Source organism: Delphinapterus leucas, chromosome X, assembly GCF_059928025.1.
Source record: "Delphinapterus leucas isolate spDelLeu-1000000601 "Yukka" chromosome X, BTC_Dleu_Yukka2, whole genome shotgun sequence".
NCBI lineage: Eukaryota > Metazoa > Chordata > Mammalia > Artiodactyla > Monodontidae > Delphinapterus > Delphinapterus leucas.
In genome coordinates this window covers 102,106,323-102,116,185 of record NC_143150.1, presented here as the reverse complement: position 1 = coordinate 102,116,185, position 9,863 = coordinate 102,106,323, and the positions used below count along the sequence as shown (strand labels likewise).

The 9,863-nt window shown below is 43.0% G+C and overlaps 1 pseudogene; it reads left to right on the top strand.

Moving 5' to 3' along the window:
* The first annotated feature begins 341 nt into the window (after positions 1 to 341).
* On the top strand, positions 342 to 1,447 carry LOC111169591 (melanoma-associated antigen B16 pseudogene; annotated as a pseudogene).
* Positions 1,448 to 9,863: the final 8,416 nt, after the last annotated feature.

Here is a 9,863-nt window from a genome sequence, read left to right as displayed (position 1 = left end):
TGGGTCAGTAGAGGAAGGAGTCCCAGACACTCTATGGGATCACAGTGAGGACTCTGAACAAAGACGGAGGGGACCACCCACTGCAGAACAGAAGGGATCCCACAGAGCTTGACCCCACCTGCCCTGTTATCAGCTTTAGGAAGCCTTGGGCTAGGTTGGCTGGCTGCACCCTGAAGAGCCTTCTCGCTCCCTCCATTGCTTCCTACAGTTCAGGACAGGAGACCTGTGAGGCTCGAGTACTGCCCTAAGGAAAAGATGGATGGAAGCCACTCTTTTCAGAGCTGCCACAGTTGAGTTAACAGATGAGGCCACTCACATCCTCCCTTTCTCCCTAGGTGGTGGTCCTCTTTTACCCAATCTCCTGCCCACATTCCTGTCTGTTGCTACCGACCAGAGTGAACATGTCTCAGGGTCAAGAGATTCCACATTGCACGCAGGAACAGCACCATGTCCTCAGTGAACCCCAGGGCCTGGAGGCTGCACAGGTCTCCAGGGCACTGGAGGAGACCTCTCCCTCCTTCTTCCATACTCTAATGCTTGCCTATTTGAATGAGGCTCTGGCTGCTGGGGCACCCATTACTCCCCACATTCCTCAGAGTGCCTACTCATGTTACACTGTCATTACAACCATCTCATCAAGCAAATCAGATGAGGTCTCCAGCAGCCAGGAAAGGGAGACTGGGTCAGCTTCTTCCAAGTCTCTGTCAGAAACTGAGAACTTGCCCACAGACCCTCTAGATGAGAAGGTGATTTTTTTGGTGCAGTTCCTGGTGCAAAAGTATCAAATGAGAGATCTGATCACAAAGGCAGACGTGATTGATGATGTTATCAGAGAGTACAAGGATGACTTCCTTGAGATCCTCAGGAGAGCCTCTGAGTGCATAGGGCTGGTCTTTGGTATTGATGTGAAGCAAGTGGATCCCACCAGCCACAGCTATGCCCTCATCAACAAACTAAGCCTCACCTATGATACGAGGCTCAGTGGTGACGAGGGCATGCCCAAGACTGGCCTCCTGATAATTATCCTAGGTGTGATTTTCATGAAGGGCAATCGTGCCACTGAGGAGGAGATCTGGAAAGGGTTGAATATGATGGACTTATATTCTGGGAGGAAGCATTTTATCTTTGGGGAGCCCAGGAAGCTTATCACCAAAGATTTAGTGGAAGAACAGTACCTGGAGTACTGCCAGGTACCCAATAGCAATCCTCCACGCTATGAATTCCTGTGGGGTCCAAGAGCCCATGCTGAAGCCAGCAAAATGAAATTGCTAGAGTTTTTGACCAAGATCCATGAATCTGACCCTACTTGCTTCCCATCCCAGTTTGAGGAGGCTTTGAGAGATGAAGGAGAGAGAGAGCCTGAGCTAGAGTTGCAACCAGGGCTGGCAATGCTGCCATGGCCAGGGCGCTTTCCAGTGCCGTATCCAGTAGCTCCTCCCAGCCCTAGTGAGGTCTGAGACCGATTCTTCACTTTGTCATTGAAGAGAGCAGTTAACTTGCTAAGTAGTTGAGAGCTGGAGTGTGGCTCTTGGGAAACTGTATACTTTCTGTTCCTCTTCTATATAGTTAACATGGAGGTTTATTTTCTTTTTGGAGTGAGTTAGTTTTCAAATGTTCCTTTTAATATAACATTTCATTAGCTTCAGAATCTAAGTTTATGAATGACATTGGTCATACATTTATTGCTATTTATGGAATTTAAGAATACAAGTTTTGTTTGTTTGTAAAACAAATTGTAAAACTGACCATCTTCTTTTGTGATCTTGAAGAGATAACATGACATTAGAATAGGCATTTCCTTGGCAGTGTCAAAGAACTCAGCAGTAAAATAGTTGGGATCAAGAAAAAAAAAAACGAAAAGATGGTCAATTCTTGGCTTCCCTTATCCTGTTTAATCTTCTGTTCTGTAAAATTAGATGACATATATATGCCTTTGCTTATCTTGTTTAAGAATGTAAGAGAAATAAATGTTAATACATTAGACCCCGTGTACAATGGCTCATTTATTCTCCAAACATTAAATCATCATGTGCTCTTTGGAAAGCACTGTGTTAGTACTGGGCATGCCCAGATAAACAAGACTTACTACCCACCCATAGAATTTTAGAGTCTAGGAGCAGGAATCATGTAAAGACAATGGTGGATATCCTTTAATACCAAAAGAAAAATTAAAAAGGAATCAGGAGCTGGGGAGTCCATATGAGGGCTGTCGAATATAAATGTCCTGAGACAAGGCAGGCTGAGGCCTTGGGAAACTGCAAGTCCTCCACTGGGAGTTAATTTAATTTAATTTTTTATTTTTATTGGAGTATAGGTGATTTGCAATGTTGTGTTAGTTTCAGATGTGCAGTAAAGTGAATCAGTTTTATATGTATATCTCCATTCTTTTTCAGATTCTTTTCCCATATAGGTCATTACAGAATATTGAGTAGAGTTCCCTGTGCTATACAGTAGGTCCTTGTTAGTTATCTATTTTATATATAGTAGTGTGTATATGTTAATTGAGCTCTATGATACACTAGATGAGGCTGGGGAAGTGGTGAGCCAGGGGTGTGTCTCAGAGTTGAGAGACTTGGAATGGAATGGAAAACTGTTCTTACCAGTTACTTTGGGATCATGGGTAAACCAGATCCCTTCTAGGATAAGAATGGAAGATATCCTGCATTATTGTCCAAATGCAGTTGAACATAGTACACAAATTAGGCATTTTATGATTATCATCTTCAAGGAGTTTGTGAGAAATAAAGGTGATACTTTCTTGAGCTGAGATACCTAGAAGCTACTGGGCTGGCACTCCTTGCCTTGGGCTGGGAGGTCCAGCGTCCACACCATTCAAGGGACATTTTAAATAGGTTATGTTCAGTAAAATTTGGCAAAATCTAAGCAAGGTCTGTATTTTTGGAGGAGGCAAACGAATGAAAATAGGGACGGACTGTTGGAAGGGCAACTGGGAGGGAAGGAAGGAGTTGGTCCTTGACACAAGCTCTAGGATCCAGTTGGGAAATACTCCCCCAAACCCAAATTAAATAATGCGTCCCCTAATAAAGAAGACTTAGTAAGGCTTTCTTGGTAAGCAGCAATTTTGGCTGATTTGGTGGGCCATGTCCCAGAGCAGGGCATATTCTCTGACATCTGCTGGATAAATAAATCCCAGAGGGGAAAGTGCTAGTTTCTGGGGTTAAAATAATCATAATAATAACTGCCATCATTAAAAACCCATTGCATACCATGCACTGTACCAGGGGCTTTACATACAATACATACATTCTAAAAGTCCTACATACAAAACCCTTTCACAGATGAAGAACACAAGGCTTGGAGAGCTTGGGAATGTACCCAAGTTCACAGGCCTAATAGTGACAGAGTTGGAACTAGACCTCTGGTTTGAATTGTTCTAGAGCCGATGCTATTCCACTCCTCTTAGCCTGAGGTCACCATTCTGTCTGTTAACTCATTTCTTACTATTCCATAATGCCTCTCAGGGGATAAAAAGTACCTTGTAGCCAAAGTACTAAAAGTGGCTATAAAGAAGGGATGTGAAAATGAGAATCAAACACAATTTGGAGATTGTTTGTTGGATTCATTTACCCAGGGTGCTGTTACCTCAACACCAAGGTTCCTTGAGAGCTGCCTCTGATCAGTAGCTGGCATGTGTGTTCAGTCCGAACACTTTCCCACATTACAGCTCCCTTCCCCTGGGTCTTCCCCAGTGTGCCTTCCTGGCTAACTGTGTAACCTGATCTGCTGACCAGGTCTTCACTGCATCCTCCTCTGAACATTGCATCCTGATCCCAGTAGAGCAGACAGCCCAGAACCACCTTCCTTCTCCCTGGCAGAGTATTCCAACTTCCTGCAGGCATTCTTGGCTGACATTTACTATGGGATCCCTCTGATAGCAATAGCCCCTTCTATGTAAAGTTCCCTTTGAACAGTGAAGTTTAGGTACATGGTCCATCTCCTATGGGCTTCTTGGCACAGAACATACTAGTTCCTGGGATGTAAACCTGAAGTAAGAGAAGTTTTTGAAACCATGTAACCATCTTGACGTTTGCAGTAGGATTTTTTTTTTTTTTTTTTGCAGTACGCGGGCCTCTCACTGCTGCGGCCCCTCCCATTGCGGAGCACAGGCTCCGGATGTGCAGCCATGGCTCACGGGCCCAGCTGCTCTGTGGCATGTGGGATCTTCCCGGACCGGGGCACGAACCCGTGTCCCCTGCATCGGCAGGCAGACTCTCAACCACTGCGCCACCAGGGAAGCCCTGCAGTAGGATTTTAATGGGGTGCCATATTTGAGACTAGCCACTGAAAAGAAACAGCAATGAGTGAGCATATGTTGGTGGTCAAAAACCAAGGCCTCCCCCTTAAGAGGCAAATGGGGCAAGGTCATGGAGATCACTGTGTAAGCAAACAGCCGATGTAACTGTGCTGGGAACTATCTTTATGTCTCCTGGAGACAGATATTTCTTACCTTGTATGCAGTGTACCTCCTCTACTGAGGATGGGGCTTTGTAAATAGATGGGGTTAGTGAATGACGGCAGACAGTTGAGACAGACCATGAGTACCATGCATAGTAGAAACGGATATACAATTTCAAGGAGGGGGAAATTGGAGGGGGGATGCCTTAGTGGCTAGTTAGCTCAGTGACTGTAAGAGGCTAGGTATGGACATGTCTTAAAAAACAATCAGGTGGTATCTTTAAACCCAGACTGCCTTCTATGCTTCCTGAATTTTTGGCATACCAGCGGTAAGTGTCCTGGGGCTGTGTTTGCTGGCATGTGTTGTGACTAGATAGGGGATTGGGAAAGGGTCAGATGTTTGCAGAGTGTGTGGTGCGCTTATAGAGATGGCACACTTCCTTATTAAACTGACAGGAGATTATGGAGATATGTGAGGTCCAAAGAAGGAAGCATTATGTACCATCCTGTTGGCAGCATCCCCACCTCCAAGATGAGGGTGTTAGGGCTTGGAAAGGAGACACCCATGGGAATTCTCAAGTTAGGTAAGGAGTTGTAACACTTTGGGTTTCCTCCGTGGAGGCAGAGACCCTACCAGGATTATTTTGAATCAGTCAATGTTACCTCTGGTACTCTGAGTCATTCATTCACCTGGAAAGCACTTACTGAACACATGCTGAAGGCAAACACTAAGTAAACAAAACAAAAGGAGATGGCAAGGCACTTGATTCAGGCTGTAGATGTGAGGATGGTGAGGAGGAGACAGATTTGAGTTTTAGGAGTTGGGGACTATGTGAAAGGGTGGGAGAGAGTCTGTAATGACCCTGAGTTCTGAAGGTTAGCTGACTAGGTAGCAGCTCTTCCTCTTAGCTGAGACTGAGGATAAAGGAGGAGGAAGAGTTGGTGGCAATGTGAGCTGGAGGTAGAGATGAAGGAGGGTGTGGTGGATGAGGTCAGTGTGGGCCGTGTATGGTGAGGTTCTGCAGGCTGTCCAGGTGGAGATGTCCAGTGGGCAGTAGAAAACATAGGCCTGGCTATCGGGAGAGGGTCCCCGGCTGCATCTGGAGAGGTCATGTGAGGCCATGGGTGGAGGTAAAATCAAGTATTGTGCATATAGTGGCCTATATTCTGTCTCACCCCCTGCAAACACTGTTGGAAACCACAATTACACAAAACTTAATAAGTCCAGGGGAGAGTTTTAAGGGAGAAAGTACTCACCCAGAAAACCATCAGTAAGAGAAAGTTTTCCTATGTTTCCTATAGCTCTCTTTTTTAAGCATGTACTTGTGCCTTTGCCTATAAATTGCCCATGCCTGTGTATTTGTGGCTTATAGTATATAAAAAGTTATATAGCATGAATTTTCAATCTCAGATCCGCCCTCTCAGGTGTCTTCTAGCATTCTACTCTTGATAGCCTTTGTTCAAGGCTAAGCTTACACCCACAATACACAGACAGTTATCTGCTCTAACTAATGTGTCTGTTCTAGGCAGTTGGCAACTCTGCAGTAGCTCAAGTTTCTCATGACATAGAGAGCAAAGGACTGGAGGCAGTCTTGGGCCCATGTCCCTGGAAGTTGGAATTTCATGACATATCTTTTATCTAACCGGGAGACTGTGATTGTCAAAATTTTAGATATGAGCCCACTCATTCCAGCTGAAGCTTTCCCCGGAAATCCAATCCATGAACATAAGGAAGGCCGAGCAGTCTGGGTAAAGTGGGGACTGCAAGCCCACAGCCCTTTCTTCCCCTGGGGACAGTGGGCCCTGACACCCACAGAACTCTTGGCTGCTGCCTGAACACTGCTGGGAAAGCTTGGTGCTAGAAGACCCTGCCTCAGGCATGGACTTCATCTAGGGTTGTCAGCCGTCCTGAACACACAGGACACATCCTCGATGTGATTTTGTCCTGCATTCTATATTGGCTTTTTCAGGAAACCCTTAATGTCCTGTATTCAGCTTTTCTCAATAAGTTACAAAAATTCAGCAGTTAGAGCTGTTTTTCAACCACAGTAATTGGCGATTAAGTCACTTAAGGCGACACTAGCTGAAAAGCATACCTCCACAAATAAAGATCTGGTCTCTCCTGCAGGTTTGGCTGAGGGAAGAGCCAAAGGAGTGCCAGGGGTGGGGGCGGGGGGGCTGTATTTAGAATTAAAGGAAATTTTCACTGAAGAAAAAGCTTTTTTTGGCCATAGTCCCAAGTTGTGAACAGGTAACCACCATTAATTACATGTAGGATCAGTAGAATCAGCTGTCAGTGACTGCCTCTCTTGCAGTACCTAAGCTTCTGAAAGACAGCAAATCAACGACAGCACCAGGCTTCTAAAAATCAGCCAATCAGTGATATCCCCAGGAGCCCCATCCTGGGTGTCAGCCAATCAGTGATACCCCCACCCACACAGTCCTGAACATCAGCCAATCAGCAACAGCCTCACATTTCCAGACAGCGTCCAATCAGCAAGTTCCTCTGTTGGGTAAGCCGTGCTTCTGGAAGTCAGCGGGCGCATAGCTGCCGTACTCTAGTGACTAGAGGGTCGTCACCGAAAGTCTGTCAGTCCCTAAACACTCCCGCTTCTAAGCGTTCGGCAGTGCTTGAATCCCCAAGCTAACCAAAACCTTGTATAGGATAGGCTCTGGCTTTGTTCTGCAAGACTGCGCCTGGTAAGTATTGCTCCCCCTATAAGGAAACGGGAGGGGTATTTTTTTTTTTTGCCGTACGCGGGCCTCTCACTGTTGTGGCCTCTCCCATTGCGGAGCACAGGCTGCAGACGCGCAGGCTCAGCGGCCATGGCTCACGGGCCCAGCCGCTCCACGGCATGTGGGATCTTCCCGGACCGGGGCACGAACCTGTGTCCCCTGCATCGGCAGGTGGACTCTCAACCACTGCGCCACCAGGGAAGCCCGGGAGGGGTATTTTTGCATCAAATATCAAGTTCAGTTTATTCATAGTTCCTGAGTTCACAGCCCTTTCAACCATTCAACTCCTGTTACTAACTTGTTCGGACTTGTGAGTGACAAACACACTGACTGTGACCCTGAGATTTTCAAATTAAGTCTTTTTTCATGTATTTTCATTTGTGTACATTTGAACCTTGAAATGCGCAAACACAAGTGTAAATGTCGTGACGAACTTTATGAACAGTGCACCTTTATTAAATGAGAAACAAGTCCTTTCAAAGATTTTTGTGCTGTATGCAGCTGTTCATTCAATATAGAAAATTGTGGAAAATCGGTTATAAACCAGTCAATATACTACAGCTGAGCATGCTAGCTGTTTGATTCCCTCAACTAGTAACAGTGACATTAAAAAAAGATAATGTATTATTTTTGTTTGAGACATTCAGATTACGAAGATAAAATCACAGCAGAAATTGAAATGGCCTTCTACACTGTATATCATCATCAATCTTTCACTTAAAGTTGGAAGCAAATTTTGAAGTGTCACGAGTAGATCTACTACAATAATGAAAATAGCTTAATTTACATTACAGAGATTATCAAAGATTATCACCTTTTTACGTCATGGCCACAGATGCATGTAATAACAATACCTTTTTCCTTTGCTTATGAAATAGTTTTCTATTGTGAAAAAAGGCTTTCGTATAAAGTTATTGTGAGTAAAGTCCTTTGCAAATGTGACTTCAGAAACAGTAGCAAATTTTTGCAGTTCCTTTTTTTTAGTTAGGAGTTAATGAATTAAAGGGGCTAAAGTTGACATAAAGCATGCATGAGTCTATGTTGGCTGTACTGCCCATATTCTGCATAATGCAATTCAAACAGCACCTGATGTCCTTTTTATTGAAATTGAAGTAAGAATCATAAAATGATGCTTACTTCAGCATTTATATTCTTTGAATTGACTTACTAAAGGATTTTGGTGATTTTGTTAGCATTCAGAAATCTTCATTTTGCATTCAAATATCCACTGTCTCTCTTAAACAAATGCAGGTGAAAGAATCTTCAGTTTATTTGAAGTAGTGATACTTTAATTCTGAAGAAAGGGTGCCCCCCCATTCTTGTTGACTTCTTAAATAAGCCACAGAGCAAAGTCTACTTATTTCTTGTTCATAGTTATCAATATTTATCTAGCATTAGGATTATGTGCATTGAAAGATCAAGCAGTTATTAAAGTACTCCATTGATTAAAGGAACTTGTTGAATGTGTTAGAGAAAGAATTGATGAAAAATGTTTCCCTTTGTGTGACAAAGCTGTTCTTAAGATTAACAGCATTACTTATGAACATGAAAAGAAATTCTGATTTGAAATGGGTAATTATTATGGAATTTGTCAAGACTATCATTTGGAATGGATCTCATCACTTGAAGAATTTGATTGAGTACCATGGATGTTACTGAATAGTCTTCCAGCATAGGAACAAGAAGAGAATAACGATTGATGATTATGATCTTTTTTGTCAATGGATGACATGAAAAAAAGAAAAAAAGTTGAGATGCAACACAATCCTGAACAATGGAAAAGTGAGCTATGCTGTAAAGATGGTATTACGTGATTCGACAAAGCAAATTTGAAGAGCAGTTCTCAGAATTGTTAACTACGCCAGTACCTGTTTAGTATACCAGCTCATAATGCTAATGTTGAGCATATGTTCTCATTAATTAATTTTCAAAGGACAAAATAATGAAGTAAGTTGAAAGTGACCACTGTAAAAGCTATGAAAGCTATGCTACAATGTAAATGGAAGACACACTGAACCTGCAGGGAATTTTATAAGCAAATTTTGTAAAACAAACTCTTAAAGAGAGGTAGATCATCAGATCAGGGGAATATAACTAAAGAAAGAGGCATATAACTTAGGTGTTTGTAATTTAATTCCGATGAACAATAAATAATGTTTTAGTATAAGTATATCCTATGAAATGTTTTTTTCTTTCAATGTGTATATGCATAGAAAATGTTACAGGTGGAATTGTGTTTTCTCAAAATTTGTGTGTTGAAATCCTAACCCCCAGTACCTCAGAATGTGATTGTATTTGGTGATAATTTTTAAAGAGAGGTGATTAAGTTAAAACATTAGAGTGGGCCCTAATTCAATATAACTGGTATTCTTGTAAGAAGAAGAAATTAGGACACCTATACTCAGAGGGAAGACAATTTGAAGACACAGGGAGAAGATGGCCATCTACAAGCCAAAGAGAAAGGCCTAACAAGAAACCAGCCCTTGCCACCACCTTGATCTTGGACTTCTAGGCTCTGAAATTATAAGAAAATAAATTTATGTTGTTTAAGACACCCAGTCTGTGGTACTTTGTTATGGTAGCCCTAGCAAATTACTACAGACAATTAAAATAATTCAAATTTAACTAGGTGCCCTGAGTTTTAATTCACTAAATCTGGCAGCCCTAGGTAAGGGAGAACAAGAGGTAAAGCTGCCTCAACACTCACCCAC